This window comes from Trichechus manatus, unplaced genomic scaffold, assembly GCF_000243295.1.
Source record: "Trichechus manatus latirostris isolate Lorelei unplaced genomic scaffold, TriManLat1.0 scaffold00005, whole genome shotgun sequence".
NCBI lineage: Eukaryota > Metazoa > Chordata > Mammalia > Sirenia > Trichechidae > Trichechus > Trichechus manatus.
In genome coordinates, this window is record NW_004443941.1 from 16,182,364 (window position 1) to 16,206,112 (window position 23,749).

The following is a 23,749-nucleotide window of genomic DNA, read 5'->3' on the forward strand; positions in this document are numbered from 1 at the left end:
GCTCTGGAGGAAGGTCCTTGTGATGCATCAGTCTTCCCTTGGTCTGAGAGCTTCCCTGCACAGGAACCTCAAGTCCAAAGGATGCATTCTGCTCCCGGCACTGCTTTCTTGGTGGTAGGAGGTTCCCGTGTGTCTCTGTTCGCTTCTCTCTTTTATATCTCAAAAGAGATTGCATTAAGACACTATCCAATCTTGTATACCTCATCAGTATAACCTCATCATAGTGACAGAGTTTACAACACGTAAGGAAATCACATATAACCTCATCATAGTGATAGAGTTTACAACACATAAGGAAAACACATCAGATTACACAATCATACAATACTGGGAATCATGACCTAGCCAAGTTGATACACACATTTTTAGGGGGACACAATTCAATCCATGACAGTCTGATTTCACCTGCATGATGTTCTAGAAAAGGCAAAACTAATCTAAGGTGACAAAAAGCATGTCCAGGGTCTCCAAGGGGTGAGGGTGTGGACTGAGCATAAAGGAGGACAAGGGAATTTGGGGGATGATGGAGAATTTTCTATATCTTGATTGTGGTGATGGTTACATGAATATGTACATTTGTCAAAATGCATCCAGGCGTGCACTTTAAATGCGTGCACTTCATTGTATGTCAATTATACCTCATAAAGTAGTTTTAAAAAAAAGAAGTCATTTCACATAAGGATTCCTCCACAAGTTTCCTTTAAATAACAAATCATCTTCCCACCCTTAGAGCATTTAAAATTTCGTATTCCACCTTTAAAAATAAAAGCATTCATTCGGAGTTTTTCCAGTGCACACCTGTCACACGACGTAAGGTACACCTACCTGTGTAGGCACGGGCAGTCACACACACCCCCATGTGTGCAAAACACACTCTCAGGCACACAGCTGAGCCACCTTCTTCTGTCTTCTGTGATCAAAATACCATAATCGTAGGAAAAGCACACCCAAAATGTAGTCCCAGGGCCTGTTCAATTATTTAAATCTACGTTCGCGTGTGGGTCTCAATTCCTCAGACGCAAAACAAGATAATTAGATCGAATGCTCTAAAAAAGTCTTGTAATGACTTAAATATCCATGAACACAAGCCTGCTTAAATAAATTACGGTACATCCTTACGGTAGATGACTATGAAGCCCCTAAAAAAGAATGCGAGAGATCTAAGTGTGCCCACAATATGGAACTGTGTCCAAGAGATATACAGTGGGCAAAAACAGCAAGGTGCAATGTGTTTATTACGCTGCCATGTGTATAAAATGGGTGCATTCTTGTTCTGCATCCATTAGTCTGGAAGGAGCTTTATGCAACAAGAAACAGGGGTTGCCTCAAGAGCTGGCAAACTGCAGGATTAGGGACCAGAATCAGGAAAGGGGGTGGAGTGGGGGCTTCCTCTCCTCTTCATTGTGTGCCCTTTTAAATCATTTGATTTAAATCATGCTCTTAAGTTAACTTGTTACAAAATTTAAATCAATGCCTTTAAAAAAAATAGTAAAACGTCCTTTTTGGATCATTGGCTATTTCTAACCTCCAGTTCTGCAGAGCGCAGCTTGCTTCAGTTACCAGACACACCTAAAACACCCCTCAAAACTGGCTGACACCTTGCTTTCCCACCCAGGGACAGATCATGAGAACCAACTGGGCAGCAGCCATCATTAACTTGTGCGGCTCCTGCTGGCCGGAGCGGTCCTTTGTTACAGATCCTAGCTCTCCGCATGCCGCGAACAGAGTAAACTCCAGTTAGCACCTGCTTCCTCTTTGCAGCAGACTCAGAACTGGACCCGAGAGCCGGCTCCCTCGTGATGACAGAGGTGGCTAAAAACAAATAACTCTACGTGTACGCAAATGCTTTCCTGGGCTGAGAAAACAGCCAAAGGTGCCAAACCTAATATTGGGAGTGTGTAAGGGTTTACAAACCATCACCCCGTCACAGGCTAGTCTTTCTGTCTTGTTTGAGGGAAATGGCAGTAGCTGACAGTGTGCCTTAAGAGGAGAAGTGCAGAAAGTAGACAGTATAGACACTTACCCCAGACACCTGTGTTCTGAGGTAAAAAAATACCCCACTACCAATGTCCACTGTTGGTATTTTGTCTTGCACGGCCCTCTCTCTGGGTGTGTTTGTATGTGTGAGTTTTATTTTACATTTACTGAGTATGTGCCCAATAGATCACAGGGATTGAGAAAAAAGACTCTGAAGCTAGAAGGCCTGGGTTCAAATCCCAGCTCTGCCTGATACAAGCTGTGTGGCTTGTCTCAGTTTCCTCATCGACAAATTGATCAGCAGCACTTGCTTCATAGTGTTGGAAGGATTTATCCTGCAGATGTTAGCTGTCAGGTCACTATTGGCTACGGCCTTCCTTCTCTATGGCTTAGCAGCACTTGACCCAGGGCTGGGCACAAGGCCGGTAATCAATAAAGACCCCACGTGAATCTGAATGAATCCATGTGAAGCAGAGGTGAGCTCAGTCTGGAACTCAGGATGTTACAACCAGGAAATGATCTTCAGACCAACAACTTCACTCTCTATAATAGCACAACCTAACAGAGCCTTTCCCCCAGGTCTACTCACAAAAGAGGTTCAGTTCCTGACTCCCTTCAAAATCCAAGACTTATAATTGTTATTCATCACTTTGAGTCCTCATGAAAGGAGATGGTGTTTTATTCATAATAATCACAACTCTCATAAACCAGCTGTTGCTGGCAAGTCAATTCTGACTCATGGCGACCTCATGCGTGTCCATAGGGTTTTCAATGATTGAGTTTTCAGAAGTAGATCACCAGATCTTTCTTCCAAAGCGCCTCTAGGTGGACTTGAACCATCATCCTTTTGGTTACCATCCAAGTGTGTTAATCATTTGCGCCTTCCAGGGACAACAAGCCATGTAATATATTAGGTACTTACCTGCCTTAACCCCCGTTTCCTCATACGTAAAATATATAAATATATAAAATTGCCCTTTCCTTGTCCTCGAGGAGCTCATAGTTTAAGGCACACCATCCATAAACTGGAGCCCTGGTTGAGAGCTTGGCTGCTAACCAAAAGGTCAGCAGTTCGAATCCACCAGCCGTTCTTTGGAACCTCTATGAGGCAGTTCTACTCTGTCCTATAGGGTCGCTATGAGTCGAAATTGACTTGAGGGCAATGGGTTTCATCCATAAAACAGACCCACAGCAGAAGAGCTGGGAGGCTCAGACAGCGAAGCACTAATACAATGCAAGGATGCCTGACCTCAGGGAATAAACGCCCTGCTGGAAATACGCCTGTATCGAGATTTTCTGTATATCACATCCTATCTACCATTGCTTCTCATCATATAGTTGGAACCATGTCCTGTGAGGAAAATAACAGTTTTATAAAAATCATAGAAGCATGAAATTTAAAAGTCATAAGCAACTTAAAAATCAGTTAGTTCAAATAAGCAAAGAAATATAAAAGAACAAATATAACATCTTTTATTTTTCTTTTGTCTATCAGATCAACAAAAGTTTCTTGGGGCTACATTTTTCTGTGCTGATTGTTTATTAAAATCAAACCCAAATCTAAGCATCGTGATGTGTTCAGTTTTAAAAATCAAACATGACAGGGGAGCTTAAAATGAAACACAGCAGTCCCCTGCCCCATCACTCCCCAGAGGGAACCAATAATTTCTATTTGGGTTTTTCTGGTGGTCACTGCCATGTCACTAAATAAAATGTGTATACCTCAATTTCCTGATTTCTCATTTTAGACATGTTCCTTGCCTCTCAGCATGCCGCATTTTGTCGTGTCCTGATGTCCCCCTGGATGTGTTTGTGATAGATGAAGCCTTAATTCATTCACTACCTCATGTCTCTCCCTCCCTCCACAAAATAATTATACACCATTTTCAGTTCCTCCTTTGTTCTTCTCTACAACTGCAAAAAGCAATCTGAAATGTCCACTTCTTGTTCCATTGACTAGACAATACCCCTTGACCCTCCACTTTGAAACAAGAGGACATGAATGCCCTTCACCCATCCTCTGCCCACTCCTTTCACTTCCCCACCTTGGTCATTTTTGTTTTTATTGTTAGACTCTCAAGGTTGACAACACGGACCTTCTGTTCTCTAACCAGAGTTAAGTTTCATGTTTTGTCTAGGCATTGATTCTAAAATCTGAAAAGTAATTAATAGTGTTCAGTTATTGTGACTTTATAATTATTATTCTTTGAGTCTCCCATAAACATGTTAATATTATACTCTCTTCTCCATGGGATAATGTGCCACTCAATAGAGTCTGTACCCAGCATCAAATTGAAATGGATTCTTCTTTTTTCACTCTACCAATTGCCTTTCTCTACCACCCGTCTGTCAGTTTGTCGTACTGTGGGGGCTTGCACGTTGTTGTGATGCAGGAAGCTATGCCACTGGTATTCAAATATGGCGGACAGGTTTCAGCTGAGCTTCCAGACTAAGACAGACTAGGAAGAAGGACCTGGTAGTCTACTTCTGAAAAAAATTAGCCAGTGAAAACCTCACGAATAACAGCAGAACATTTTCTGATACAGTGCCGAAGACGAGCCCCTCAGGTTGGAAGGTACTCAAAAGATGTCTGGAGAAGAGCTGCCTCCTCAAAGCTGAGTCGACCTTAATGACGTGGATGGAGTCAAGCTTTCGGGACCTTCATTTGCTGATGTGGTATGACTCCAAATGAGAAGAAACAGCCTCAAACATTCATTGATAATTGGAACGTGGAATGTACAAAGTATGAGTCTAAGAAAATTGGAAACTGTCAAAAAATAAAATGGATCACTTGAAGATGGCTATCTTAGGCATTAGTGAGCTGAAATGGACTGCTATTGGCCATTATGAATCAGACAATCATATGGTCTACAATGCCAGGAATGACAACTTGAAGAGGAATGATGTTGCATTCATCATCAAAAAGAAAATTTAAGATCTATCCTGAAGTACAATGCTGTCAGTGATAGGATAATATCCATATCCCTGTAAGGAAGACCAGTTAATAGGACTATTATTCAAATTTATGCACCAACCACTAAGGCCAAAGATGAAGAAATTGAAGATTTTTGCCAACTTCTGCAGTCTGAAATTGATTGAACATGCAATCAGGATACATTGATAATTATTGGTGATTGGAATGCAAAAGTTGAAAACAAAAAAAGATCTGTAGTTGGAAAATATGGCCTTGGTGATAGAAACGATGCCGGAGATTGCATGATAAAATTTTGCAAGACCAATGACTTCTTTGTTGCAAATAGATTTTTTCAACAACATAAATGGCGACTATACACATGGACCTTGCCAGATGGAATATACAGGAATCAAAACGACTACATCTGTGGAAAGAGACGATGGAAAAGCTCAATATCATCAGTCAGACCAAGGCCAGGGGCTGACCACAGAACAGACCATCAATTGCTCATATGCAAGTTCAAGTTGAAGTTGAAGAAAATTAGAACAAGTCCATGAGAGCCAAAGTCTGGCCTTGAGTATATCCCACCTGAATTTAGAGAGACCATCTCAAGAATAGATTTAATGTGTTGAACACTAATGACCAGATGAGTTGAGGAATGACATCAAGGACATCAAACATGAAGAAAGCAAGAGGTCATTAGAAAGACAGGAAAGAAAGAAAAGACCAAAATGGATGTCAGAAAAGACTCTGAAACTTGCTCTTGAACATCAAGTAGCTAAAGTGAACAGAAGAAAAGATGAAGTAAAAGACATGAACAGAAGATTTCAAACGGTGGCTCGAGAAGGCAGAGTAAAGTACTATAATGACATGTGCAAAGACCTGGAGTTAGAAAGCCGAAAGGGAAGAACATGCTTGGCATTTCTCAAGATGAAAGAACTGAAGAAAAAATTCAAGCCTCAAGTTGCAATCCTGAAGGATTCCATGAGCAAGATAGTGAACGACGCTGGAAGCATCAAAAGCAGAAAGAATACACAGAGTCACTACATCAAAAAGAATCGGTCGACGTTTGATCATTTCAGGAGGTAGCATATGATCAAGAATCAATGGTACTGAAGGAAGAAGTCCATGCTGCACTGAAGACACTGCCAAAAAAAAAAAAAGCTCCAGGAATTGATGAAATACCAATTGAGATGTTTCAACAAATGGATGCAGCAGTGGAAGTGCTCACTGGTCTACATCAAGAAATTTGGAAGACAGTTAGTTACCTGGACAAACGACTGGAAGAGATCCATATTTATGCTTATTCCAAAGAAAGGTGATGCAACCGAATGTGGAAATTATTGAACAATATCATTAATATCACGTGCAAGTAAAATTTTGCTGAAGATCATTCAAAAGTGGTAACGGCAGTGCAAGGACAGGGAACTACCAGAATTTCAAGCTGGATTCAGGAGAGGATGTGGAATGAGGGATATTATTGCTGATGTCAGACTGATCCTGGCTGAAAACAGAGAATACCAGAAAGATATTTACCTGTGTTATATTGACTATGCAAAGGCATTTGACTGTTTGGATCATAACAAATTATGGACAACATTGAGAAAAATGGTAATTCCAGAACACTTAATTGTGCTCATGAGGACCCTGTACATAGATTGAGAGGCAGTCGTTTGAACAGAACAAGGCGATACTGCATGGTTTAAAGTCAGGAAAGGTGTGTGTCAGGGTTGTATCCTTTCACCGTACCTATTCAACTGGTATGCTGAACAAAAAATCTGAGAAGCTGGACTATATGAAGAAGAAAGGGGCATCAGGACTGGAGGAAGACTCATTTAACAACCAGCATTATACAGATGAAACAACCTTGCTTGCTGAAAGTGAAGAGGATTTGAAGCACTTAATGATGAAGATCAAAGACTGCAGCCTTCAGTATGGGTTATACCTCAACATAAAGAACACAAAAATCCTCACAACTGGACCAATCAGCAACATCATGATAAACGGAGAAAAGACTGACGTTGTCAAGTATTTCATTTTACTTGGGTCCACAATCAATGCCCATGGAAGCTGCAGTTAAGAAATCAAGCAACGCATTGCATTGGGCAAATCTGCTGCAAAAGACCTATTTAAAATGTTCAAAAGAAAAGATGTCATTTTGAGGACTAAGGTGCACCTGACCCAAACTATGGTGTTTTCAATCACTTCATATGCATGCAAAAGCTGGACAATGAATAAGGAAGACCGAAGAAGAACGGACACCTTTGAGTTGTGCTGTTGGTGAAGAATATTGAATATACTATGGACTGCCAAAAGAAGAAACAAAGTGTCTTAGAAGAAGTATAGCCAGAATGCTCCTTAGAAGCAAGGATGATGAGACTTCATCTCACATACTTTGGACATGTTATCAGGAGGGCCTAGTCCCTGGAGAAGGACATCATGCTTGGTAAAGTGGACGGTCATCGGAAAAGAGGAAGACCTTCAACAAGATGGACTGACACAGTGGTTGCAACAATGGGCTGAAACATAGCAATGATTGTGAGTGTGGTGCAGGACCAGGCAGTGTTTCGTTCTATTATACATAAGGTCGCTACGAGTGGGAACTGACTCAACGGCACCTAACAACAACAATTGCCTTTCTCAGATCTTCAGGTTCCCCAAAGGTCTTTGTCTCTCAGTGTTGGCCCATGTGGAGACCCCTCCTATCCTGCTCTCCCTAATTTGGACTGACTGTTCCCTGGTCTACTGCACAGCTGTAGTGCTGACACTTCTCTTCACTGCTCTGCTGGATACAAGCATGGTTGCTTGGAATCCATATCTTCCTTGTCCTGGATTATGCCCATGCTTTTGATAGTAAAGTACATTCTGAATAGAATACTGAATAAGAGCGTGTAGAGAACCAGCTTTCTAAGACCTTGCATGCCTGTCTTCACACAAGATTGATAGTTTGGCTGGATACAGAATTCTGGGTCAGAAAAATCATTATCTATCAGAACTTTCTTCTAACATCAATATTGCCGGTAGAGTCTGATGTCATTCTGATTACTGTGGTAGTAGGTAACTTTTGTCTGTTTGTTTTTGTTTTCACTCTCTGGAGCTTTTAGGACCTTCTTTCTATCCTTAGTGTTCTGAAATTTCACAGTGATATGTCTCAGGGTATCTTTTTTGATTCACTGTGCTGAATGAAATTGAACTTATGAAAGGTAGTCTTTTACTTGTTCTTTGATATTGGCCTCTTCTCCATTTTCCCTGTTTTCTTTCTTAACCTCTTGTTAATCAAATGTTGGACCAACAGAATTAATCTCTATGTCTCTTACCATTTGTTATATATTTTCCATTTCTTTTGTCTTTTTACTCCATGTTCTAGGAGATTTACTTGACTTCATCTTACAACCCTCCTACTGAACATTTTTTCTGACAATAATATGTTGAATTTTCAGAGGTGCTTCCTTATTTTCTGATGGTTGCTTTTTCAAAGCATCCTTTTTTTGTTTTGTTTTGTTTTTCATTTTAGGGATGCAATATTTCCTCGAGTATTTCTGAGGATACTGGCCTGATCTGCCTTAGAGCTAGAGTACGGGGGAGCCTGCCATTGTAGCAGCACACCACTGAATGAGGAATGGTTTCTTCAGAGACCTAATACCCACACTAGCTTTGCTAGTTCTCTCCAAACTATTGTACCATTTATTTTTAAAAAGAATCCGCTAATGTTTTACCCTGGGAGTAAGAGGCTGGTTCTAAGTCCTTCGGCTGTGAGGGTAGGGAGTATAGAGATCACCTTGTATAGAGATCACCTTCAAATGATCACCTTGTGTTCAGCTGTACATCTTACCCCTGCCCTCTGGAGCCTCCAAGCCTGGAGCCCCTTTAGGGTCCTCCAGAGAAGCTGTAGTACCCTCTGCACATGTTCTGGGCTGTGGCTTCCTCAGCACCTCTGTTCTGCTCTGTTAGTTACTGCTCTCCCATCTACCATCTTCTCCCTGAAATTCAATAGAATTGTTTCATGATGGCCTCTTCCTTCTTACTTGATTGTTGCATATTTTTACTCCATTTTTTCCTTTTCTATTACTTACATGGTGTGTTGAATGGGCAAAGAAACAAACACATTTGCTCCAAACACCACCTTGAATGGAAATTCCAAAGACATAGCTGAAACGGTATTACCCAGTGCTGGATACAGGCACTCTTACACAGTGTTGATAAGACTGTAAATCAGCACAAAATTTGTAGAGAGCCTTTTGGAATCATATAACAAAAATTCTTTGACCTAGGAATTCTACTTCTGGGAATTTATCCCATTTCATGCATGTGCAAAAAGATTTAAATACAGGGATAATCATTAGAGCATTTTCAAGTGTGTAAAATTAGAAACTAATTGTCCAATAATAGCAAATTATTTAAATTAATTATCCAAACTACTAGATACCATGCCACCATAAAAAACAATCTTGTAGAATATTAATGACATGGAAAGATATTCACAACATGGTATTCAGTGGGAAAAAACAGGAAAAAAAAGGAATATGTACTCTATGATCTAATTTTGTAAAAATAAAATAAAATGTGTAGGGGTAGGTATGTACACAAAGGAGAAAAAAGTTACCTATGGGGGAGTGGAATAATGTGCAATTTATTTTTCCACCTTTTTTATTTTGTATTTTTAGCTTTCTACGTATCTTATCCTTTCTACTATAGTATTTATAATAAGAAAAGGAAGTAATAAATTTGTTGTTGCTTTAAGCACATTACATAGCTCAATCCCCTCAGTTATGGGTAAGGAAACTGAGGCACAGTGAGGTTAAGCAACCCATTCAGTCACCTCAGCAAATTATCCACAGTGGGAAAAAAGCAGAACTCAGTTATCTTGATTTTCAGTCCAAGTGCAAGGTAAAAATGAGACAAATTAAATTTTTGTATTTCTTTAAAAGTGTAATTTTCTGGTCAAAGGGTAACAGCACTACTCAATCCTCATTGTCAACTAAGAATGAGAAATAGCCAGGTTTATTGCTTAGTTTGATTCAGTTTAAACATCTTAAGAAAAGGCTTCCCTAAGTCAACCAAATGGAACACTTTCTCAGGCGCCATCGAGTCAACTCCAACTCCAACTCATGGCAACCTCATTTGTATCAGAGTAGAACTGTACTCCATAGTGTTTTCCGTGGCTGATTTTTTGGAAGTAGATTGCCAGGTCTTTCTTCGAAGGCTCCTCTGGGTGGACTCGACCCATCAACCTTTCTGTTAGCAGCCAAGCACATTAACCATTTGCACCACCCAGGGACTCCTAAATAGAATACACTACATTTAAAATTCTTTGCTTTGATCAAATCTCCTCATACACTGTCAACTCCGAACAACCTTTCACGCAATAAACTGGCGTAACAACGTAGACTGTATTGATCAGGGGATGAGCAAAGTTTTCTCCTATAACATAACCATAGAGTGCCTATCACCTAGCCATTCAGAGTCATCATCTTTGATTCTACAGGAATTCTTTTGAATATATTCTCCCATTTGTCTTCAGTGTTCTATAAAACGGGGAAAATGAAAATGCTGAAACTACGAAAACCAAGCACAGATCTCAAACTCATGCAATGTAGAGAAAAATGAAATTTCTTAGGTACATCAAAATCAGTGAAACTTTACCTTCTACTGTTTGATCATGAAGAGCTGCCCCAGTCTAGGGGTCTTATGTAATATATGGACTATATGCTATGTTAACCTTTTAAAATCCAAACGATTCTGAATTCCTAAACAAATCTAGCCCTAAGGGTTTTGGTCAAGAGATGTGGATCTGTATTTTGAGCCATGAGACTAGAGGAGCAAGGACTGAGCCTGGAGCCTCATACCTAAACCTAGAAGATGAGGAACCCGCCAAAATTCAGCCATGAGTTGAATTTTGAAGGAAAAGATCAAATTTTTATTTTTTTAAATTCTGTATCAGAAAGGTGAAGAAGATGTAAATAAGAAGTTTGGCATAGCTTTTCATTTTCTGGGACAGAGCCTGCCTTCATATGTAATCTAATGATCTCGCTTGAATGTTCAACTTGTTTGGTTTTTTTTTTTCCCATAAATGAATATGTAAGTTTTCGGCTACAAATTATAGATGAAAGTAGGGACTGTCTATTCTCTGAAAATGTCTGCTCTCCTTACATGTTCAGTGCTCGTTTGCTACAACTTTACGAGGTCCCAGGTCTTTTAAATTGAACAGGTTAATGCAGCTGGACACACAAACTAGAGATACATGTGCCAGAGCCCACACCAACATCTGAAGTAGAAGGGAAGATATTTCCTGAAGCGCACAGCAAAGGGGATCTGAAAATGGTCTGTCCAAGCTCCGAATGTCACAATAGTTCCTTAATTTGTGACGTTCCATCCTGGATATTAGATTTCCATATGCTCTTTTGAACCAGCACAGAAAAGAGTTATTATCATACGTATATTGTGTAGTAGACCATATGAGGGATTCTATGAACACACATCTAGTAAGACACTTTAAAGCTATTTACAATGATTGATTAATTAAGGGAGGGCGGGACCTGAAAGAAATAGAAAAAATAAACCACTACCCAAGCACAAAGAAAGTTCTCAGTCTTTCAAAGACATTAAAGGAAAACAAAACATACAAGTTTCAAGTTTACCCTTATAATAGTCAACTCTTGGCTCACTGCCCAAATAACTGGATCTTGTCGTTGTTGTTGTTAAGTGCCATCGAGTCATTTCCGACTCAGAGCGACCCTGTGTACAACAGAATGAAGCACTGCCTGGTCCTGCGCCATCTTCACAATCGTTGTTATGCTTGTGCCCATTGTTGCAGCCACTGTGTCAATCCATCTCATTCAGTGTCTTCCTCTTTTTTGCTGATCTTAGTTTTAGTTAATAATCTTTTCTAATGTGTTGACCCTTTTGTTGGTTTTCATCTACAGTATTCCATGCCGTATTTGCAAAAAGACTGGTTTCAAAATTAGGGTGTGGTGAGTATGTGTTAATGCAATAAGATAATTAAGGAAGGCCTTCCTGATATAAGAAGAAGCCAGCCCCGCAGGTATCTGGGGGAAGAGTGTAGCAGGCAGAGGGAACAGCAAGCACAAAGGCTTGGAGGTGGGAGAGGACTTGGCCTTTGGCAGGAGTGGAAGGAGATCAGTGGGACTGAAACAGAGTGAGGGGTAAGGCAGTAGAAGACTAGGTCAGAGAGGTTGCAGGCAGCCAGATGATACAGGACCCTGAATGTCATGGGAAGGACTCTGGCTCTGAGGAAGATTGGGAGCCAGGAGGGTTCGAGCTAAGCAGTGACATGCTCTGACTTACACTCTAAAGGACCCCTCTGGCTGCTGTGTGGAAGTTAATTCATAGGCACCCTGGTGAAGCAGGGAGGCCACTTGGGAGGCTATTGCAATAATCCAAGAAAGAAATGATGGCTAGCAATGGGTGATAGCAATGGCAGTGATGGGAAGTGGTCAGATTCTGTGTATATTTGGAAGGTAGAGCCAAAGCATTTGCTGATGGATTGAATGTGGCATGTGGGATAAAGAGAACACTCAAGGCTGGCATGAAGATTTTTGGCCTGAGCAGAACATGGAGTCATCCTTGGCTGAGCAGGAGGAGGCAGTGAGCAGACAGGCTACATTGAAAATGCCTGTGAGACATCCAAGGGCAATTGGATGTCCAAATCTGAAGTTCAGGGGAAAGGTTCAAGGTTAAGATCCGAATTTGCTAGTCGCCCAGCAGACAGGTAGTACAGATCCACAATCCCTGACACGCAATCCTGATATCCAAAAAGCTTTAAAAACTGGAAGTTGTTTGGAGCTTTGGATCAAAATCATTTGGGAGCAAAACCTGACCCAACCTAACACAAAGCTACTTAATGTTTATCTTTATTCTACTTAGTGTGAACATCTATACATTTGGGCTGCAGAAATATTCATTTGTTTGATCAGGAAGGGCTGCCCCAGACCCTGCTGGGAGTGTTACATAGTATACAGAACATATGCTATGTTAACCTTCTAAACTCCAAACAACTGTGGATTTCTAGACAAATCTGGCCCTAAGGGTTTTGGGTAAAATATGTAACTGCATTGTGAGCCCTGAGACTGGAGTAGTGAGGACTAAGCCCGGGGGCCTCCAACACATAGAGATCTGCAAGATGAGGAACCTGCCCAGATGTCTGAAAAGACTCAATACAGAGGCCCAACCTCTACCACCCTGGGGGAGTCCACTTTGACTTCCCTCCTTCCTCCCTCCAAACCACTATCAAACATTCACACTCGCCAAGACGCATGGCTGGCAAACACTCTCAAAAGGAATGGCAACAACCAACTCTATAACCTCCTACCCTCTAAAACCTACATACACTGTAGATTTTATTAAGCCTGTTGCAACACTGACTTCAAGCATTGCTGAACTAACTCTCTGCACTTGTTTCCAAGGTGAGGTGTGTGTGGTGAGGGGTGGGGGGCAAATGTAGAAAACTGAAATAATGCTTGAAGTTAACATAAAGGCATATCCTGTTGCTGGAAGGCCTGTCTGCCTGCTGCTGTGGTTCTAAAACACTTTTGGGCATCCCTTCCCTCAGCTCTAGACCCCCAGCCCCCAAATTCTGTCAGGATGCCTGGGGGAGAGCTGCAGCGGGGCTTCCCAAGCCCCAGGCCTATTGCAGGAAAATACTGGAGCAAGTGGCTAGGGACTGCGCTCCCCTCACCAAGGTGCCCTCTTAAGCTGCAAAGCCACACGGGCCCCGCAGATCCAAGTTTAAAGGCAAGACACAGAGAAGAGGTAAAAGGATTTAGAGCCGAGGCAAGGCGAAGATGCACTGACAGACTTGTTATCATGAAAGCTTTGACTCCTACGTTTATTCCTGTGGAATCAAAGAGCCCCCAAGTTGGCAGGTTTGCTCAAGATAAGTGCCCTTGTAAACAGTTAAAAATAAAAATGAAAAGGTAATCCCACTCCCAAATCCATCTAGCCCACTGAATGGCCACAGGTTCTGCTGCCATTTCCTAGGCCCCACTGCCCAGTTGCCCCCATTCACTTCTACTGCCCTGGCTGCAGCTTCCCAGGCTCAGAAAACCTCCATATTGGCCTAAATCGTTGGCCCATTTTGCTTCTAAGGCAGAAGAAATTTTCTATCAGAATTTCCAGGAGCCGCCTTAATCATAAACAAATGAGTAACACACAACAAATAAGAAAACCCACATAGGTGGTGGTGATAATAAATCCCAACTGGAAGATTAGTCATGGACTGGTCATGGACTGGTAACTGTCAAAGATAGGTGGTAGATATATGGGGTCCACTATTCTGTGGTCTGCTTCTGTATATGTTTGAAATTTCTCATAATAGAACATTAAAAACAAAAAAAAGAGTAGGAGGAGAAGGGGGAAGGAGAAAAGGAAGAAGGACAGGAGGGAGGGAAGAAGGGAGAAGCGGTCAATTTAAATATCCCAGGCGCACTGATGTCCTAAAGGCTAATCCTAGTTTTTCTCAGTTTGGGGGTGGGTGCCTCATTGAACCCAAACCCTCCCACCACCATCCCATCCAATCCAACCCACTACAGCCTGGGGACGCGGAGATGGATAAACCCAAGCCACAGCTGTCCTTCCTGGCCCTCACGGCCCCTCGGAAGAGACTCCACGAGTCCCTTCTAGGCTCCTCTCAAAGGATAAAAGAAACCCTCGTGGTGCAGTGGTTAAGCGTTCGGCTGCTAACCAAAAGGTCAGTGGTTCGAACTCACCAGCTGCTCCATGGGAGAAAGATGTGGCAGTCTGCTTCTGTAAAGATTTACAGCCTTGGAAACCCTATGGGGCAGCTTTACTCTGTCCTATAAAGTCACTATCAGTTGGAATTCACTCCATGGCAATGGTTTGGTTTGGTTTTCTCAGAGGATACAGTAGGCTGTGGTTGTTTTAATGTCCTGTTCAGAATTCAGAATGATAAGTGCTTTGAAGAAAGAGGAGTTGCTCATTTCATCCTTTCCCTTCATAAAGACGTGTTCCTTGACTTCAAAGGCAGTCTGTTACCTTAGGTGGTTAGCAAGGATTAATGCAACTAATTGTGTTAACAAAATGACTGTCCTGCTGAAGCCTGCAAATTACCCCGGCTTCCCTTTGATCGCCTCAAGATTACCTCACTGCCACCAAACTGGGTAAACCTCCACAGGGCCGCACTTGGCTGTCTCCCTGTAGAAAGGCAGGTGTGCAAGGTCAGTGCTATGTGGAGACAGAGACCGTGGCGGCCTCCACGGAGTGAAGTAAGTCTGCCACCCTCCCAGCAGTATTGGGGAAAAGCCAGGGAGCCCATGAGCACGGCCTGTGAGGATGGAGTTCAGCCCATGCCACCCAGCCAGATGCTACGCCCTGGAGCTGGGATCGGCAAAACCTCCAGCGGGAACAGACCCAGCCCCCAGAGCACACACCTCTCAGACGCCTCCGTGGCTGTCAGCAGCTGAGCTGAGAGTACCCTCAGAGGTGGAACTGGGTCCCAGGAACAACCTGGGGAATAGACCAAATGCAGCCAAATGAATAGGTATGGAAAACCAACCCAAGGCTCTGTCACTGGCAGACAGAAACTGCCTTCCTTGGAAGCTGCAGCTGGTATGAAAAATAAGCAGTTGGGGGTGGTTGCCACTGTGGCCCACTCACAGATTCCTTTCTGCCCCCCTCCCAACTTTATCCCTGTTGGGCCATTCTCCTGGGGTGTAACACATACTCTGATACCCAATTAGTCAAACATGAGAAAATCCACCACTTCTCACAGGTCAAGCTACTCTCTGATTCTTTAATTCATTCATCCATCGATGAATGGCAGGTTTCTGATTTAACAGGCTCCAAAGCTTACAATAAGCCTGTCTGAGAAAGTGAATCCAACATATCAACCACTCGGTTGAAATCTCCCAACCAATCCCAATTGCTTTTTGTCCAGAAAGAGCAGAGGGTCAGTTACTGCTGATAAATCTCATGGTTCCAGGTGTTTTGTTTGAGGCAGTGGGGAGAGTGGGGTTGTTGGGGCCAAACTCTTAAGCCTCAAGAATCACAGCTCTGGGAATTTACCTGAGTTTCACTCCTTGCCAAGTCACCTGGTGCACAGAGCTTAAGAACGAGAAACGACCTCAGGAGAAGCCTGGGCGCTTCAGGGACAGGGTCTTTGTCTTCCTAGGGCCCAGGGCTTCGAACAGGTTCCTCCCGGTGCAGTGATAGCTGAGGAAGCAAAACCAGAACTGACCCAAATTTTTAAAATTTTTAAATTTTAAATTTTTAAAATTTGGGTGAACCAGAACGATAATTGGAATGGAAAAATTACAGGTTGAAGCTCTGCTAGAAACCTAATCTCCCTCTTAGAAAACAAGGGCAGCAAACCTGTTACATAGCAACCACATCTCTTGCCCGTAGGATTTTGAACAGACTCAGAAACAGCAATACCTCACTCAAAGATGGCAGCCAACCGGGCTGCTTTGAATGTATGTCACTCTCCACAGTCCCACCAAAAATCTAATCTCACACATCAGGCTTCTGAAAGGGCTCACTATGCCTCTTCCAAGTCTCCCATTCCAGGGCTTCAACCCACGAATCTTCTCATTCTGGTTATTGTTCTGGTTCACTTAAATTGTAAAAATTCGAGTCTATTCTGGTATCTCTTTGTTGGCGGTAACTGAACTGGTTCGAACAGGTTGGAAGCCCTGTTAGGGCCTAGCAGGATCCTGGTCATTTGGGGAGGGAAGGGCAGTTAACAGAAGAGACTGACAGAACCCATCAAAAGACTAAAGAGAAACTTCACTTTTCTCGTGTTACATTTTGATTTGGCCATTACATACCAATCATAGGACCTTTAGTGGAGAATAATGGCATTACTAGTGGGAGTTTGTTTTGTATAAGGGAATCATTACCCTTATACAAAGCAAAAAAGTTAAGAAGCAACTCTCCTTACAGAAAGAGAAGGTTAAAAAGCAAACACCCCTAACTGAGGCAGAAAAGAGAAGTCGGTCTTGTAAGATTCAGCCCTTGATTATGCATCTCATTCAGTGAGAAACATAGATTCCTATCTCTTGTCCCACGAGCACCCCCACTTGCACCCCACTCCCACCTAAACTGCCAAGTCTTCTTAGTAACCACGTTCAGGGTGCAAAGCCCAGCAAAGCACAAAGCTTCTGCTGCTCAGAGTCATCGCAGAGAGTCCAAACTCTGGCAAAAGGAAGAAAATGACCTTGCTGAGCTGGGGATCTTAGCAGTTACCCCTCACTTCACATCCACCTACAGACTCATCCTCAGACAGCCCAAACCCTGCAGGCCGGATGTGGGGTGCCCAAGGTCTTCCACCACCCCTAGGCTCTGACATTTTGACTTAGGCCACTAGTGGGTGCACAATTTTGCCTACTTTCTAAATTTTCCCAAGAGTCCATGGCGTTTCTCTTCAGGGTTGGCTCAGGCTTCGTACTCTGTAAACCAGCTGCTCTTAAAATGCGATGGGCGTTCCCTAAACTACAAAATTACTTTTCTCCCTTCTGGAGATGGCAGGAGCGTTTAGCTTTACTGTCTCCATCTGCCTTTGTACACACACACACACACACACACACACTGGATATACACAATAACTGATATATGCTGACTTGACACCATAACTTTTGAAAAGATACACATATACAAAGAACTCTGAGCCCTGGGCAAGAGCCAAAACATTTTGCAGGCTGTTCTCCCAGGCCATTCATCTGGAGCCATCCGTGGATCCTCCCACACCCTCCCCCTCCTATCTAATCAGTCACTAAGCCCCTCCAGTCCTTCTCCTTAAGCTGTTCCACCAAACCTTCAGCTCCACGCCCGCCCCTGGTGCCAGCCCTCACGGCCTCCAGCCTGACATCCTAGATCTTCCCTTGCTCGCCTCAGTGCCAACCCACTCTGCATCTGCAAACCCAGCTGACTGAGCTATAATGCAGCCATCATCATGGCACCTCTTGCTCCCAAAACTCCCCTCTGTCCGCACAGTGGCATGCAGTTCCTCAACACGGCAGCCCACATCCTCTGCACTGTGACTGGTGTTCCTCACATGCCTTATTGGCCACTCCAAATCCAGGATTCAGCGGGGCTCCCTAGGCACCATCCTGCCCAGGCACTCCCACCCACACCAGGTTGTAAACCAGCCCTACACTGGGCTCCAAATGCACTCCTTCTCTGAGGCTCTTCCAGCAATCTCCATCTGGATCACTCCTTGGGCATTCAACATCCATGTAGGTTGTCAAGAACTCTCGTCTCACCTGCATTACTGGGGCCCCGGTAGGCCCCACAACTAGCATGGCATCACCCACCATATATCCCCCCTCCCTGGCCCCCAGGACCTAGAAAAGGGTCCCACACATAGCAGTTGTTCAATAAACACTTGTGGCTTGCGTCCACTCCAGGCTGTGATGCGCTCTTTCTTCCTTTAGCATCTATAATGTAGGGCAAATAATTAGTTAAACTTCTAAGTGTTCAATGTTGAGTAAAGCGACTCTAGACATAAAAATTTTTAAATGCTGAAACTCCTTTCAACTTTTCAAAATACTAAGAGATAGTGTGCCAACAGCCTACGAGATTACCATAGCGCATTTGTTGTAGTTGTTAGTTGAGTCGACTCAGATTCACAGAGACCTTGTGCATAAAAGAACAAAATGTTGCCCAGTCCTGCATCATCTTCATGATCATTGGTATGTTTAAGCCCACTGTCATGGCTATTGTGTCAATGCACCTTATTGAGGGTTTCTCTTATTCACTGACCCTCTACTTTACCAAACACGATGTCCTTTTGTAGCAATTGGTCTTTCCTGATGATGTATCCAAAATAAGCGAGAAGAAGTTATAGGGCATAGGGAGGCTTTAACGGTGAGTCACCCCAGACTAATCTTGCAAGTACTGAACACAGAGCCTCCCCCACCTTCTCACCATTGGCTTAAGACTCAGAGATGCAGGCTCTGTGATCTCCTGTGTAAGATGACCTGTCACCAGGCCTAACTAAGTTTTCTAGAGATGAGGCAACTAGAGCTAGGGCCTCATAGGATTTCAGCTTGTTGTTATGGGGAGAAAGAGCCAGAAGGCCAAGTTTCTTGCCCTATCTCTGCCACTAAGGTCCACGTGACCCAGGACATTTCTCGGAACCTCGACTGTGAACTCTTCCTCACGGAGCAATGCAGAGTTCTCCAACAATCACACATAAAACAGAAGGTTTAGAGTGATCACGAACTCAACAAACGAAGCTTTAGTTTGGAAACCTCAAACGCATTTGTGTCCTAGCTCAAGACTTAAGGACAAAAAAGCTTCCTAGGAACCTCACTTCCAAGTAACAAAGTTAAAATCTTCAACTTGAATTCCTACTGCCACAAGCCTCAATGTCTCTTGCTGGCATTTAACATTCTTCCAAACCCAGCCCCAACTGACGTTTCCAACTCGGTCTCCCACCCCCTTCTGCTTCAGCCATATTGTCCTCCTCCTACAACCAGGTCTTTCTCATTCCACCCTCCCTTCCTTAGCACAGTTTGTTCCTCTCAAAGTGCCCCTCTACAAAGTCCAAATAAGAGGTCTAACCTTTCAGGCTTACCACCACCCGGAGTTCTTTTTTCCCCCTCTCAACACTGGAGTCCATCAAAGGTGGGTCTGCACCTATATCCTTCCTGCTCATCCCTGGAGATCCCCCTCCCCCCACCAGGACCACAAGGAACATTGCTGGGCACTTAAAACGTGCTTAATAAACTATTGTGTGTTAAATGATGCAATACCATGATGTTTCCATTACACTCAGCTGGAAAATCCCATTTAAGATTCATTCCTTCAGTCCAATTCACTTAAAACATCCTCCTTTATTTTGCTTTGGAGCTCATCTCAACCCTTTAAAAGTACAGCATCCAGGTCCCATCTGCATTCCCCAGTCCAGTGATCACTTCTAACCCCCACTGAACTCACTATTACCTTTCAAAGAAACTGCCATTCCAGATCTATACATTATGAAGGCAGCGAGCCGTGCAATGACACAGCCCAAACCCATCTTGAGGCAATTATTTCCTTGTGTTGTTGCTTCCCTGCAGTCTTCCCCTTGTTCTTCATTCACCAAGAGAGCTAGGTCTGAGGCTTTATGGGGAAAATGAATTATGACTTGCTTTACATTCCACACTTCCCAGCACACCACCATGGATTTCAAAGCTTTAGTCAGAAGCTCTCGAGGCTCTGAGGTGAACAATTTCACAAACCAGCTAGCCATCCAGTATCATCCAGACCTCGCCTCAGTCCTCCAACCTCCCAAATCCCATCTGTACTGTGTGAGTGCTTCCCTTCCATCACCTGGACTCTCGCCCCAGGCTTAGGGACATGAAAGAAACACATGGTCACAACCAGCCAGCTTGGAAGAGAGCAAGCTGGAAGACAGAACCTTCCCTGAAACCACAGGCTCGAAGGAACAGAACGGTCACTCAGCTCCATGGCCGAAGTGGATGAGGACAAAATGTCCTCTTGGATCCTCACTATAGACCTTGACTCATAAGTGTGGTGTTCTCCCAGACTGCCCCAAGGAAAGACAGAACTCTGAACTATGTGACCTTTGAAGACTTGAGGAACAGCCATACCACACAGTGTCGAGAGTGTGGACCAGGAGCCAGACTGCCTGGGCTCAAGCCCTACTTGGTAGCCACCTAACATTGGGCAAGTCAGTTACTTCCTCCATGCTTCATTCTCAATGCACAACATGGGATTAACAACAGTACTACCTCATAGGGTTTTCGTGAGGATCTGATGAATTAATCCATGTAAAATGCATAGAAACTATGCCTGACAGAAAGTAAATATTTATTATTACTATGCTGTTGTTGTTGGGTGCCACCAAGTCAACAAAGCAGAACTTCCCCACAGGATTTTCTAGGGCTGTAATCTTTACAGGAACAGATTGAGAAATCTTTCTTCTGTGGAGCCACTGGGTGGCTGGGTGGGTTCGAACTGCCAAGCTTTCAGTTAGCAGCTGAGTGCTTAATCGTTGCACCACCAGGGCTCCTTTTTACTATTATTATACTCATCATAAGTACTATCATGATTATTAGTATTACCTACTCTCCCTTGCCTTGTTTAGGGAGGGGAGCTAGTTCTTCACCCTCAATACTGATTTTCCTGTCACAGGAGACTCTACACTCCAAATTATTTTTCCTCCCTTCCTCCTTTTACCCCCAACATTTCAAACATTAAATATCCAATCATTCCAGCCACCATACTCAACTGTTCTTACTTGCTTTCTCCCCTCAGCAAACATTCATGGTTCTTGCAAGCTACTGGATATACTTGGTGGCAAATTCAACGATGTTTATACAGGTTGTTATCATCAGACGTGTTTTGGAAACATATGTGGTGAGCGCTGAAGCGGGGTAAAGGAGAAAATAATCCTTTAAAAAGATCAAAACCAAGTCCCCACCTCCCCGTATTAAAACTGCAGCCGTAGCCAGAGGCTCATTTGAGACTTCTGTTGTTGTGACCAGCTCAAAAAGCTAGCCTGGGAGGGAGCTAAGGCAGATGAGAAAAACGGAGGATAAAAGCAGGGTAAAAGGGTTAAATCCCAAAGTGTAAGATGAACCCTTTCCCACGCGAGACGTTCTGGTTTAACCGCACAGTTTCTGACAGACTTCCCCATCAGACCCCTGCCCTCCCTCAGCAAACATCTGTTATGATGACTGGGACCCTGGGTAGTTTATTCTTTCTTAGCTAAAACTTCCGGTGGGGTATTGATCTCATAAATGTTATCCTTATGGCTCAGATAAAAGTCAACTGTCAAATCTAGAAGAGGGTGTGGGGCAGCCAGTTTATCCATCTTCTGAAGCCAAAGAGATAGAAATCTACAAGTCGCAGGATTTATTTTGTTTACACCATCAGTCCCAAATATTTGGAACAGACACTTTGATGTAATAAAAACATGTCCTATGAATGCCAAAAAATAAAAACAGAACTTAAATTTCTACGTGACAGATAATAAACTTCACCTTATGGGCCAAATGATTATGCAAAACGATTGTGAAATACACAATAATCTCATTACCCAAAGATACTTTCAATATATTCCTTCCAGTCTTTCATTTGTTTGCGTGTGTGTACGTATATATATATTAATAATTTTTTTAACAATACTAACAGTAGCTAGCATGTATTCAATACTTACTATGCACCAGGTAGTATTCTAAGCACTTTACATATTTTTAATCATTTAATCCTCACAACAACACCTGAGTAGGTACCGTCTGCCTTTATTTTTACAGATGAGGAAACTGAAACACAGAGAAATTAAGAAACTAGCCCAAGGTCACACAGCATGTAAGTGGCAGAGCCTCGATCCAAACCTACACAGAGTCTACTCAATCAATATCGAATATCAATTGTAATATTAAACCAAAGGTAATAAATACTATGACCCGTGAATCTTGTCACTTAATATATTTTGAAAATTTTTACATTTAATGACTGTTTTTCTAATATCATTATCGCATAGTCTTCTATAGTATTGATGAACCAAGTTCTAATCAACTGTTTGACTATTTTTGAGTACCTACAATATCCCATTATTTTGGCTATTTACTTCTCAGTTTTTCAATATTTTAAACAATATTTTAAATAACACTGAAAAGAACATCCTTTATACACATCTATGATCATTCTTAAGGAGCTCTGGGGGCACAGTGATTAAGCACTCGGCTACTAACTGAAAGGTCATTGGTTCAAACCCACCAGCCGCTCTGTGGAAGAAAGACGTGGCAGTCTGCTTCTGTAAAGATTTACAGCCTTGGAAACCCTATAAGACAGTTCTACTCTGTCCTCTAGGGTCACTATGAGTCAGAATCAACTCAGTGACAACAGGGCTGGTTTCTTTGGTTTAGGATCCTTCTTACCTAGGAGTGAAATTTCTGGGTCAAGGGAAATGTATATTTTTAGGGCCCTTGATATTTGTTGCCATGTTGCCCTCCAGAAAGAGCTCATCCATTTAACAACCCCACTTGCAAATATGAAAGGGCTTGTTTTCATACATCTTCATCAACACTAGGTATTATTATTTAATTCCTAAAATCATTCTCTTTAAAAGTGTAACACCTCTGAATGGAATTAAACTTACCCCCTAGTTCATACCTTGGGCCAATTCACTCCTTAACAGTGAGGTAAAGGGAGAAAGAAACGGAGGATTGAAAGGAATATCGAGGCGGTAATAGGGCCAACCGGACGGCAGGGAAAGGGCCGTCTGGTGTATGGGGGTGGGAGAGGGCCTAGGGGTGCTGGTGGGTCCAGGGCACAGGAGTAGGGTGTGGAGAAATAAGGCAGAAAGAAAAGCAAGAGCATTCCAAACACAAAGACCTGGCACTTGAAAAATAATCACAATAATAATCTGGCAGGAATCTAAGGATAAGGAAAGAAAGATTAATTGAAAACAAAACAAGACAAACAACAGCCAGGAATTTCACAAGAAGTTTGAAGTCCAGCCAGGACTGGATTGCTTCTGTCTTCCTAGCTGACCCAGAAAGGCAAGCACACCGCTGCGTGTTAGAAACAGTGAGGTGTCAAGTTATGCATCTACCTGCACAATCGGAAAAAAGTACACACAATGTCATGCCCAAGAAAAATCACCAGTTGGCTTCCTAGCTCCAGAGTGGCAGGACACCCCAAGCACTTTAAACCTCACTGTGGTCCAGGGGAAAGGGAGCAGATACCATTCACTTCATTTAGGACAAACTGTCCTTCCACATTCATAGTTGGTCTGGGGCACAGGGAAGTGGTAAACAGGCCACTAAAAGAGAACTCCAAAATCATGCACTCGTTGGGAAAGGGCATACATCAAACCCTCATATTCTGCAGTGCCAGACAATGATAACAGTAGGAATTTTAGTAGTTGCG

The 23,749-nt window shown here is 42.9% G+C and overlaps 1 protein-coding gene across 1 annotated transcript in view; it reads right to left on the reverse strand.

The window, feature by feature from the left end:
- PRKCE (protein kinase C epsilon) overlaps positions 1-23,749 on the reverse strand; it is a 616,913-nt gene that overhangs the window by 397,161 nt on the left and 196,003 nt on the right. The window lies entirely within an intron of this gene.